This window comes from Lissotriton vulgaris, chromosome 8 (assembly GCF_964263255.1).
Source record: "Lissotriton vulgaris chromosome 8, aLisVul1.2, whole genome shotgun sequence".
NCBI classification, from domain to species: domain Eukaryota; kingdom Metazoa; phylum Chordata; class Amphibia; order Caudata; family Salamandridae; genus Lissotriton; species Lissotriton vulgaris.
The window spans coordinates 672,249,418-672,262,495 of NC_141696.1; the positions used below are offsets into that span (position 1 = coordinate 672,249,418).

A 13,078-nucleotide genomic window follows, 5' to 3' on the forward strand; every position below is an offset into this window, starting at 1 on the left:
TGCTAGTCAGAGTTTATATTATAAACCAGAAGCTGTTGTGATGATAAATGGCGGAATGACGGGCAAGATTAAAATAACTAGGGGAATCAGACCAGGATGTCCATGCTCACCCCTATTTGCAATATTCATTGATCCCTTTATCAGTAAACTAGAATGTAATAAAAATATTTTACCAATAAAAACATCGAACGGAAATACTAAAATATTAGCCTACGCTGATGACATCGCGATCACCACAAGTAATCCATATGTTACAATAAAGCTGTTAGAAGAAGAGGCCTTATGTTTTGGAGAAATCTCTGGATATAAATTAAACGAAAACAAAACCCAGATAATAATCAACAAGAATATAAATTTAAGCGATGAAAGAATAGTCAGAAATGCTACATATCTCGGCGTTAATATCACATCTAACTTGGACGAACTCGTCAAAATTAATATAGATCCTCTCCTAAAACAATCGGACAGCTTGAGCAGACTAAACAATTTACATTTAACTCTTATAGGGAGATGCAATGTAATTAAAATGATTTATTTACCGAAGTTTTTATATTTTTTTCGTACTATATGTTTAAATTTTGATACACTAATATTCAAACAAATTGAAACGCTTTTTTCTCGATTCATATGGGGATATCAAAAGACACGTCGAGCATATAAGCACATCTCACTTCGAGAATGAGAGGGGGTCTTGCAGCCCCAAATCTTAAAATATATTGGTGGGCTTCCTTGTTGAGCTACAGCAAAGGCTTACTTATGTCAGATGATTCTGCGATTATTGAAGGGGAAGTCCCTTCTCCTTGCAGACTTATTCTGGGAGCAGAAACAAGAGACCATTTATGGCGACTAACATATGACAATCACTTCAAAAAAGTCAGATTTAAAGCACTGTTAGGTATCTACAGCGCTTGGTCTAACATCCGTAAATTACTAGGAATTGGCAGATACTCTTATTACACTAGTCTCATCCGAAATCATAACCTCCCAGGAATATTTCATGATACATGCACGATCAGATGGATCAATACTGGAATTACACATTTGAGGGTATTTTTTTCACCATTGGCCATTAAATCTTTTGAGGAACTAAAGATGGAATTTGGGCTTTAACATAGGGATTTTTTTAAATACCTCCAAATTAGAGATTTCATAATTAAAAAAGGGGGAGGTAGGGCCGAGTTTCATAAAGTCTCGATTATAGAAGATATTATAGGCAAGACCCCTATTAAAATAGGAGATATTTATAAAACGTTAATCTCACTGCTACCAGATGATCTGGATAGACATAGTCTCAAATTGCAAAATAAACTAAATATCACTATAGACTGCGTACAATCAGCATTTCAACTCTCTCAAACATCACTAATATCCACGAAATTACAGGCTCAATATTATAAGATTTTCTTTCAACTATATTACACACCGTCTCAGATTGCTAAATGGAGTATGGGGAAAGGTACGAATTGTCCAAAATGTGCTACACATGCCGCCGATATAGTACACATATTTGCCACATGCCATTCACTAACTATTATCAGATCAGAAATTTCTAAATTTCTTTCTGAAATCTTTCAAAGTCCAATCGTTATCACGACAACAGAAATAATGTTGGGATTAGAACAAGGTTTAAGATCCAGAGAAACACAGGGCTTGATATCCATATCTATGGCCATTTTTAGGATCTGTCTGGCAACTGGATGGCTGGATCCAACGCCTCCGCTATTCCAACAGTGGCGATCAAGACTCCTAGCTAGCTATAGCCTAGAAATAGCTATATACAGGAGGAAGGGGTTACAAATGAAAAAAAGGGGTCTCGAGATTTGGGGCCCACTAATTAATTGGCTGCAAATAACGAATAATGATAGGCAGCAAGTAACTTATAAGTCGTGTGAAAATAACATGGCTTAATAACATGCTAACGAATGGACGAATGAGTATGGAAATAGAAAATAAATATACCTAACTTATATAATTTATCGATCTAATAATCTAGCTACTTTTCTTTTCTTCTTTTCTTCTCCTCTTCCTTTTTCTTTAACAATGTGCTAATAAGTTATTCATTATAGGTTATCATATTCAGCAAGAACTAGTGAAATAAGTGTTTATATTTATGTTTTCGTAATGAAATTTTTGACCAAAAAAAATGTATAAGCTGGCTGGGAATGGGTGGGGAGGGACTAAAGTTGGGAAGGGACTAATGCAAAAATGTAGTGAATAAAGAACTGTTAAAATAAAAAATAAAAAAAAGAAGTGAGGGCCAAGCCAAAAGTACCTGGCTGTTCGAGCAATTGTGCCACTTCACTTGGCTCTTCCCTACCCTTGCCATGTCAATAGGAGCCTCGATGAACCATTCACCGTTATGCAAACATGAAAAAAATGCATTTCACCTGGCAGAAAAATGAAGAAGCCTTACAGAAAAAAATACAAAGCCTTAAAGATAAGACCCACGCACACTGGGCAAACAATGGGCTGTCATCTATCGCTCTTTATTGCTACAAAGAGCTGTGGCATTCCTCTGTTCTGAAGCTCACACTATTGCTCAAGGGACGCTCATGCAAAGACATTTAGGAATTTTTGGCCATTTCTTTTTCTCATAGTCAGACTTTGCTTAGGGAGGAGGTAAAAGCATCCTTCAAGGAGATCCTGCCTACAAAATCGGATTCACACTAAACTTTTCCACAAAGACAACGTTTCAGAGTTAGCAAGTTGATGATTTTTCTGGGAGCTGGACAGAGAACATGTCTTTTCTTCTACAGACTGAAACTTAGTTTAATTTAAATTATACCGAGAGTACTAACTAAAGCTAGATGTCTGAATTTAAGAAATATGATCAACTGCGAAGTTAACTGACCGTGGCTCATCAGGCCCGACAGAAATTTTCTGAAGCTCCTTCCCAATATCCACTGCTCCCTTTTGAGTCCCTAAAAATATCTTAACACCATTTCAACTTCCTACTGAATTCGGATGGGCAAATGTGCCAATCATTACGTTCAAAACAACGAATCTGGGCTTTTTGTTAAGTCCTAAAGTACACCCAGAGTGAGTTGCTAAAACCAACATTTCATGCGTAAAAAGTAATCTGACATTATTCCTAGGGAAACTACACAATTTCATGAGCCAGATTATTTATATGCCTCAGCACGCAGTTGCAGGTTCACTTGACAGCAAGAACTAATCGTATAGTGAAGTTTTACTTAAAAGGCCATTTATCTGAAGTCCGACAAACTGATTGGTTGAAGTGAAGATCAGATTCAAGATGCATAATCACAGCCATATTAAACCTGGTCAATTGACATATGGGGAAACTCTTGCCGCATTGAAAGTTTGAAGCCTGCCATATCGACCCTGGGACAGCCCTTGGATTTACCTGCCTGCACGCCGTCTGGCTGCCAGAGTGTCCTGCCTGCCTCCCGCCGCACACTCGCTGCCTGCATCCCTTGTGTTGCCGCCGAGCGGAGAGCGGGACAGGGAACTACTAATCCCAGCAGCCCATGCGGGCTGTAACACAGGAAACCGCGTCAGGAAGCGCATAAAAACAGCGTCAGCCCCGCCTCGCGGGACGCCGGGCAAAGGGCGGGCCGTCCGTGGTAGAACGTGGCTGGGCTGGGCCATTCCCTTTGGATTTACTTCAATTGTCCGTTTAAGGTATATTGTGCTCCACCGTTTGGTGCCCATTATATTGCGAACAAACATTGCCTTTGTCTATTTTTTTTTTTTTTTAGAAGGGAAACCATGGGCAAAAATTCACCAATGTCAACTCGATCGACTTCCAGAAAAAAAGCACTAGGAACAACCCCATTACCAACTCTAACTGCAATAGACAAGATGTTACAAAAAACTATTGTCGTTGTTTCTAATGCAATAGAGAGCACCGAGAGGCGACTCACATTGCCCCCAAGTATGTGTTTCCTTACCCAATTTGCACAAGAAAACAACATACATGTAAATACCGCTATTGCAACAACGTCTTTTCAGGATTCCTTAATAATGGACTCATATACAGATCTTCCTGAAAAAGATGTAAATTGTGTTACCGCCTCAAACCAAAGCCCCCCTAGAGATTTTGCATGTCGGCAAAGTAGATTATCACCAACACCTAACAGGAGGCCAACTGAGGAATCACCAACCACGATTAACATGTCGGATGATGCAGAAGGGATAGATACCTGTAATATTGAAAACACTGATTTAGCAGATAAGATAATAAGTGTGATTCCCCCCCACCAAAGCAAAGAGGGAAAACCTATAAAAGCAATTTGGCGTCCAGTAGAAAACTGTTGTCTGGGAACAAAATGTGACGGAACAGAAGAAATTGATACCTATCTCAGTAAAACAGAAGGGGGGGGGCAAAAATAATACAGTCCAATGGTGCTGAACAAGGAGTAGAGGAGTAGGGCTCAACAAGATATATTACCTACAAGCCCGATGGACCTTATGAAACAATTTGAACACTTAATGAAGTCACTTATCTTGCCAATAGTGGAAGGATTAAGGGTATTAGTAGACAAAGTGGGGAACTTGGAAAAGGTGGGCTTGGCTAATTCAGAAATATTGAAACAGATTAACATCCATGTCAAGCCAGTGGTCAAATCTAATCCCACAACATCTAAAAATATTGCTAATGATGCTGTTAAGGCAACTAGTAAGTCAACACCATCGGTAGCGAAGGGCGACAATCATCCTGTCCAACACACCCCAACTTCAGGCACCCAAGCACAAACCCGTAAGAATATTGGGCAAGAAGGGCTAGAGAGGGAGGCTGGCAAGGGAATAACAAGGAGGGAAGACAATAAGGATAAGAACGATAAAAAAGTTGAGAAGACTCCTAGCAGAATAGAAAAGACTAAACACCTACGCGTGGACTTACCCCCACAGTCAACTCCCTATACTGTTGTCATGAAGGGAGTGCCAGAGTTAAGAAATGAAAGAGGGGAAACCCACGCATTAAAAAATAAGGTGATACATTGGTTAGACAACAATAGACCCCTACCAGGATATATCCAAGCGGAGATTATGCATGTCCGTAGAGTAAGTTGGATTGGTCATAGGTATAAAGACCTTCCTGGAGACTGCATAATTATTAACTTTAGAGATAGACATGTGGTAAGATTTATATGTAATTGGAATTCCGATGCTGGTGGGATACAAACTGTGGATCTGACCCATTTTTACCCGGCAATGAGGCCTAGAATGATCAACCCTAACTTATGGCAGCAAGGGGAATATAGGACTAGACAGATAATTTTAATTTTGATATTCAATTATCAAATCAGTATCATATTCTGCAAGGGCTAGAGGATATTGACTGACTGCCCATTGATTCTAGATCTACCAATTCTATCTCCTGTGACCGGCTGGAGCATGAGGACTGTGGGATGGGAATCACCTTTGCAAACAATGAGAAAGATATAGGGGAACCTATGAGCACGGGGCGGGAACTCGTGTGTCGTAATGGTCATTACAATGAAATTCCCACAGGGATTATCCTTGAACACAATAGTGAAAAAGATACTGTGGCTAGCCAATCAAATGAGGGAATTTGGTCTTTTATGAGCTGGAACATTGCAGGACTAAGATCCAAACTGGAAAATGAAAACTGGGTCAACCTACTGAATACCTATGACGTTGTTAGTCTACAGGAGACATGGGCAGTAGAACCAGTCCATATTAATGGTATAGAACTTACTTTTCCCCAGCAATTGGTTCACGCCATGGTAGGGCCAAAGGAGGCTTGTGCACCTATGTTTCTAACATGCTAGGATGCACAAAAATCGAAGTAGTCGCTAACAATATTGTGAGAAGTTGGCCTGATATATAATGTTCACTATTCTAGTGAGCACTTTGTATCAGTCCAAGCAACCCTTATTGATGATTGGTTGTAAGTCAACCGTAGACCAGCTATCCTAGTAGCATGGACAAGAGCAGTCTTTAGGCTAAACTCTAGAGGGCGTGTTAAGCCAGCTGTTATACCATCACATATACCCCTTGAACACCAAGTGAAAGGACACCACACAAGTTATGAAAATAAAAGGATATTTATTTAGAACACAACAACCCTGGACTCTTTATGAGGACAGGGTGCTAAGCACAATACAAAGCTCTTATGAAAATACGCAAAGTCGCACAATTTACACAAATGCCCGAGGGGCACGAAAAAACATACTCTAAAAGTGGAATGCGAAATTACTAGCAGGTAAGTACTACTCTAATAGACTTTAGGATCGCTAGGACTAGACTACTGAACCTTCAGATTACTAGCAGGAGGCCTAGGGGGATCGGGTGCAGAGTGTGCTCTCTCACGCGGGATGCGGTACAAAGTCTATGGATGCTAGATTTCGTAAAGTTAGTGTTATCGGACGAATCCGACTAGGTAGAGCTGAAACGAAAAAGGATCTGGACCCTTGGATAGTGAGGCTATGCTGGAGCACCGAAATGCTGAGGTTACCTAGCCCAGGGGCTGCGGCTGCATAGGTCTGGAAAGAAGTCGGGAATCCTCGTTGCAGTCTATGAAGCCTGAAAGAAGAAGTTGCTGGCAGGCGACCAGTGAAGAGATTCGGAGGGATCCAAGCCTGGATCGATGATTGAGGATACCTGTAAGCAGAGGGGACCAAGTTCTGAATCACTAGCCAGTGATTAGATAGGCACCAGGATGGCACCGGATGGAGTCACCTCGACCAGGTGAGTGGGCGACGCTGGGCTCTGCAGTCTCACGGACCAGGAGGCGTTGTCGGCGACCAGGATGGAGGTGCGAGCTGTCCCACGAAGGTCTCTGCTGTCGACATCGCTGGACCCAGGATTGGGGCAACAAGTCTTGGCAAATGCAAGCCCACGCGGTGGACTTAAAATGGCGTCTGGAGTGGACCAGGAGGGTCAGGGGTGCTCCTCTTTTGGAGGGGAGCCAGGGCCAGTCTGGAGCAACCAGACCAGCGGTGTTGTTGTCGTGGTGCGTCGTCAAGAGGGCCACAAGCCAGCAGGCAAGTAGCCGGACAACGCGGTGAGCAGCAAAGAGCAGAAGGGCCCCACGCAGATCTGGTGGATGCTGGGGGGCCGGACTTCGGTGCTGGAGCTGCTCAGGGTTAGGGCTTCTCGAACCCCAAAGCACTAACTCTAGTATTCCTCGGCGGTCGTGCTGGATAAGCGTCGTGCAGTTCTGAAGATGGCCGGTCCCTCGAGGTCTCGTCACACCCACGGATCTCAGCTTGGCTGATGATGTAGGTAGAGGTCAGAGGTGCCAGGGAAGCCGGATCTCGTCGTGCTGGTCGGTCGGATTCCGGAGGAAGGACGTGCAGCAAACCGCAGTGTTCTTAGATGGTGCCTGCGGGTGCAGGGTGACTACTCCTTAGTCACAAGGGAGAAATCTTAGGAAGAAGTCTTGAGTTCCTTTCATAGAAAGAAGTTTCAGGATTCAAAGATGATCTAATTTGGAAGGGGGCCCGCTCCTATCTTTTTACTAGGAAAAGGGGCTGGCACGCGACTAGGTCCTGCCCATGGGTGGGACCAGGAAGGGGGGTGGTTACACCCCTCTCCCATGCCTGACTTTCCCCAGCTCAGGGGCTGGTGTGCCCCTGGAACTGGTTCTAGCCGGCATATGCATAGTGAGCACCGGGGTGCCACTTGCAGTCACCTTCCTCTGAAGCCCTGCCTACCCAGGATACACAAAACTCTGTCTGGGATGGTGCTAGCACCGCCCCTGACAGGAAACCCTTTGTCCAAGCCTCCCTCGCTGGAAGGACTCCCAGCAGCAGGAGGTCAGACTTGTGTCTGTGGTGGCAGCATCCATTTTGTGATGCTGAGGCTCGAGTTAGCTTTAACCGGGGTTCACGGTTACATACATGTCGTGTCCCTCTAGAAGGGTGGAATGCTAACCCCCGTCGCCAGAATTGGCGAGGGGTTAGTATTCCAATTCGTATGACACCTTACTCGACATGTTTTGATAAAGCGATACCAGAGTTGGTATATAACCGCGAGGATTATAATGCACTTAAGAGTATATGGTATGCGTTATCATGGAACAGCTATTAGGACTTGGTTCCGCAAGCTGCAAACGGGCTCAGCTCATGCCAGAGCACTATCTCACATGATTCCAAGCACTCTGCCTTCAGGATTGTCAAGGCCTGCCATAGGAGTGACTGATAGGGATCTATGTGTCCATTTTTAGGGTTAGATATAGGTATACTATATCTAAAGCAAAGGGTGATTACACCACCTTGCCCCAGCTGTCATGCAGCCAGTTGTGTCAGATTTAGATGGCCAGCCAGGGGTGGCATAATACATGCTGCAGCCCCTGGTAGGCCCTGGGTACACCTATGCCCTGAGTTACAGGGTCTGATAAGGTGGCCCAGTACCAATTGGTAAATGCACCTAAGGTACCAGTGTCAATTTAGGGAGAGAACAGCAAGGCTGGGGGTCTGATTAGCAGGCCCACAGCCAGAGAAGTCGTAAACCAGTGAAGCAAAAAGCAAAAATCTGGGGTGATCATAGGATTGCAGACCCTACTCTCCTACAAATATGTATTATCACATTATTCTAAGTGAAGGTTTTAGTCTTGATACATTTTTAGAACAACATCGAAGGAACAGACGTTGACAATGTTTTTAGAACACTAGGAAATGATGTTAAAACTGTGATGGAAGGGAGATTCAAGGAACCCTGTGTTATATGGGCTGGAGATTTTAATTGCCCCTTATGTATTTAAGGAGAGAAAGGGACCTGTGACGTTAACCTTGACAAAGATATTATGTTCAGTCACTTTGACCATACTAAATGCGGGGACCACTTAAACGAAATAATATTTGTGAATGACTTGGTGAATGGTCTGATTAGCCCCAAGGCCCCCTTTCTCCTTACCTTTAATGGAAGGGGGGCAAATACAGTAATCGATCATATTATCATGACTGCCAGACATGGTAATGTGATACAGGACTTTGCCATCCTCGATTTTTCACTTGGTGATAATTTTCCTTAAGTTTAACCCTGAGAGTGAAAATTAATGAAAACCGTGGTAAGGTCAAGCAGAAAACAATAGTTGTCAACATCTCTATGGGAAGAAAAAATGGCTATTCCTTAAAGTGGACTAAAATTGCGCCAGAAGATTTTCTCCAAAAACTGCTAGAGGGAATGTTGCCGCAATTTTATGTATGTACAGATGAAAACACCACAGACTCTGATGTAATCAAGAACTTCCTGGTGATTGCCGAACAAATCAGAAAGTTGCTATGGGTAGATACTAAAGGTAGATGTAGGGTTGAAAAGGGGTGGTTCGATTCCGCTTGTACAAAGGCGTATTCAAACTTAAAGCAAGCACTACATGCCTCTGTAAAGGATAGAGGTCTAATTAGAGAATGTAGGAACATCTATAAGCAATCTCTTAAAAGCAGGAAAAATGCCCTCAAAAAAGAAGCCTGGGAGGCCTTGTGCGCGGCCTCACTGAGCAAAGATCCCACATTATTTTGGAAAATTGTAAATGCAACTCTTAAATTATAATAAAACAGACTCGCTAGAGGTGCAATACCAGAAAGAGAGTGGGTTGAATACTTTATAGGACTGTACTCTGATGATTCCGACAATAAGGATGGTGCGACTGAGAACATCCAGATGGAAGCTTCCATTTACCCCTGTAGTGTTTTATCCCCAGAAATTACTGTAGCAGAGGTCCATGAATGTATTAATGCATCTTTGGGTGGGAAGGCACCGGGTCCCGATGGAGTCCCGGTCGACCTGTACAAAAACAATAGGGAACTATGGGCCCCGATTCTTGCACGCCTTTTTAATGCAACTCTACATGAAGGTTTACTTCCTTCGTGGTGCCAATCTCTGATAGTACCAATTTTTTAAAAGGGCGATAGAGACAGCTGTAAGTGCTATCGCCCAATATCACTATTGGACTCCACTGTCAAGATCCTAGGTAGAGTAATTTTAAACAGACTCCAAATTTGGGCTGACCAGAACAAAATTATAAGCGATTTACAGTATGGCTTCAGGAGAGGGCTAGGGACAATTGAGCAATGCCTGAACCTGCATATTTTAACTGAAAAGTACACCAAAGCCAAGGAGGGTCGAATATTTGTAACATTTGTAGATCTTACTTCTGCATTCGACTGTCTCCCACAGTAAACTTTGGTTGGTTATGGGCCACATGGGTGTAGATTGCTCTATCATAAACTTCCTTCGGGAACTTTATGCTGGAGCATCTGCAAAAGTTAAATTTGGGAAAAATGGGGAATGCACCGAATCTTTTGGAATTCAGAGAGGGGTACGCCAAGGCTGCGTCCTTGCTCCATTTCTTTTCACACTCTATATTAACGATGTGGAGCGCACACTACTGACTGAGTGTAGGGACCTCCCAATGGCAGGTGATAGGCCAATACCAACCATGCTATATGCCGATGACGCCGTCCTCATGGCTAGAACACCGCAGGCTATGCAGAGGTTGTTTACCTCATTCTGTGATTTCATGACAAGGTTAGATTTGTGTGTTAATTGTTCCAAGACCTTCACTATGTCCTGTGGATCGGGATCTAAAAATAGGAGAAGGGCGCTTTATATACCCCTGTTGATGTTACCCCAACATTTTGTTACCTAGGAGTTTTAATTGATTGCAAGGGCCTATGGAATACCACTATCAGCACTAGGAGACTGCTGTTCTGTAAATCAATTATGGCCTTAAAGAATTTTAGCTGTAAAATTGGAAAGAGACCAATCAAGGAAATGTTAACCATATATAAAGCTACCTGTGTAGCGATTGTAACATATGGCGCAGGGTTATGGGGACATTCCAATGTGAGCTCACTACAGGTCATTGAAAATCTTTTTGAAATACCTTTTAGCAGTCCCAAAGAGTGTTTCAACATATGTTTGTCATGTAGAATTAGGGGAGCCCTACTTGGAAGATACTATAAAAACGGCTCCAAATCTACTATGGCACAGAATATGGACAGCTGACGAATGTAAATTAAATCGCACAATAATGACCAATGCGGTTGGCCTAGAGAAAATCGACAAACTTAGATGGCTGTGTTATGTGAGGAAATTCCTCACTGCATTGGGTATGGGGCATTATTCAACAGAACCATCTTCCTAATGTAACATTTCTAGAAAATCTTTAAAAGAAAAGTGTATGACTTATCTGCACGAGATTAGAACTATGGTTGATATGAAGAAAATAACTGTAGTAGCCCACGAACAAATTGTGCTTTCTAGGAATGTACAACCTTATTTAAGCTTACCAATGAGTGACCATGAAAGGTTTTTATGAATTCGTTTTAGATTGAATTTGCTGTTTCGGCTACTTAGTTTCCAAGTAATGAATGATTGGTCCAGAACTATGATAAAATGTCCCTGTGATGAATTGTCAGTACAAGCAGATATACATGTACTATTCTTTTGTAAATTTTATTCTGTACCTAGACGAACGTGGGTTATCCCACTTCTAAAGACCATGGGAATTAATCGTTGTCGCCCTGCTTTTTTAGCCGCCCTGCTTTTTTAGCCATACAGAAGCTCAATAGTATTTTAAGTGTCGTATTTATTTCCTCATTCCTTAAAAATGTTTTTAAATCACGAAAATCAATTGTAATCTGAATTGTGTGGAAACAACTTTTGTGTACTGTAATCAATTGTATTGTAAGAATTTCTTCTTCTTTTTTTTGTACTTTTATGGTTATTTTGTTTTAATAACCGAATAAAGTTTTGAACTGAATTGACATATGTAACCTTCCTGCTAGATACAATAACTAATTAGGTCTTGAAATCCAATGGTGAACCCGTGGGTTCGAAATCCAATGGTGGACCCATGGGCTCGAAGAACACGTTCAAGAGCCATCCAAGGTAGAGATAACAAATAATTCTCCTTACTCTGTCCTACATTTCTAACCATCACAAACAGGACATTGCTTTGCTGAACAACGGACTGGGTTATTAGATCTATTATGATAACATTCAAGGGATGGTCCCTTAAAGTAGTCCAACGCAGAACTGATGAAAGCAGCACCTATAGCGCTTTTTCCAATAGGACTTACAATTGTCCCTAACTGGAGCACAAAAAGGCCCTTATTTAGCTAGATGCAGAAGACTCTACAGCCCCAATGCAAGAAAAAAAAACTTTATAGACTGTTTCCGAGTCTCTGTAAGCAGCTCCATATATTATTGTAGTAAATCAATGATAGTTTCTGTATTTAAAGTGGGAGCCAAGGGACTAATGCCTGAGAAGTGACTGTGATAAACAAGGTTCCACCTAGTTTAAAGCTGGCCCCACTTGTATAAAAAAAACTGCTAAGTAGATGCGAGAGACAAATGCAGACAAAGAATATCCGTTCTTGGCCAACAACGAGGGGTATTTATTAATGGTTACTTTCAATTTATATCAATTCCTTAAACAGTGGCAGAGGTGAAAAAAAAACATTTAAATATTTTGCAGAGGTCTAGCAAAGGGCGTCGTGGCAGAGACTCTTCTTCCAGATAGCTAGAGGTGCAGTGTTTAAGTTTTGTATGCTTGCATCATTAATCTATCCACAACTTTTAGTTTCTCTTGCCACTCGTGCGATTTTTAAAGTTGAAGATTCAGATCAACTGCCCACTGGTTTACTTACTGTACGGGCGGAAATGTCCCTTGTATGGTGAGAGACATGCACCCTGACCAGAGTGCCATAGCTGTAAAGTTATTGGGATCCCTGTACGTATTTTTGGTCATTGGCAAACAGATCACGCAGGCACGCCATAACATAGGCCTCTCACAGAATGCAGTCTTGTTCAGACAGCGAAAGGCGCCCAAAGCGCTACCCTCATGAATGGTAAAGGGTTACTGGCCTTACCAAAGAGTTAAGTGGCACAAGCGTGTTGGTGGCAGCATAGTGTTTTAGTAATGATGATCAGTAGTTTGAACAGGCTTTTTTACCTGCGTCACTGCAGCTTACCAGCCCACTCCCCCCCCCCCCCCCTCCCCCCAAAAAATAAAGACAAGTGTGTGCATGGCTCCATTCCTGAGAACTAGATAGGACATGCTGGATTAGGATTGAACCAGGCTCTCCTATGCACTTGAAAAGGACTTTAATTCTTACAAAGTTCACTGGTCTTTCGGGTC

General features: G+C 42.4%; 1 protein-coding gene across 2 annotated transcripts in view; it reads right to left on the reverse strand.

The window, feature by feature from the left end:
• Nucleotides 1-13,078, reverse strand: part of PRDX4 (peroxiredoxin 4) — a 188,378-nt gene that overhangs the window by 50,191 nt on the left and 125,109 nt on the right. The gene's annotated exons all lie outside the window — the stretch shown is intronic.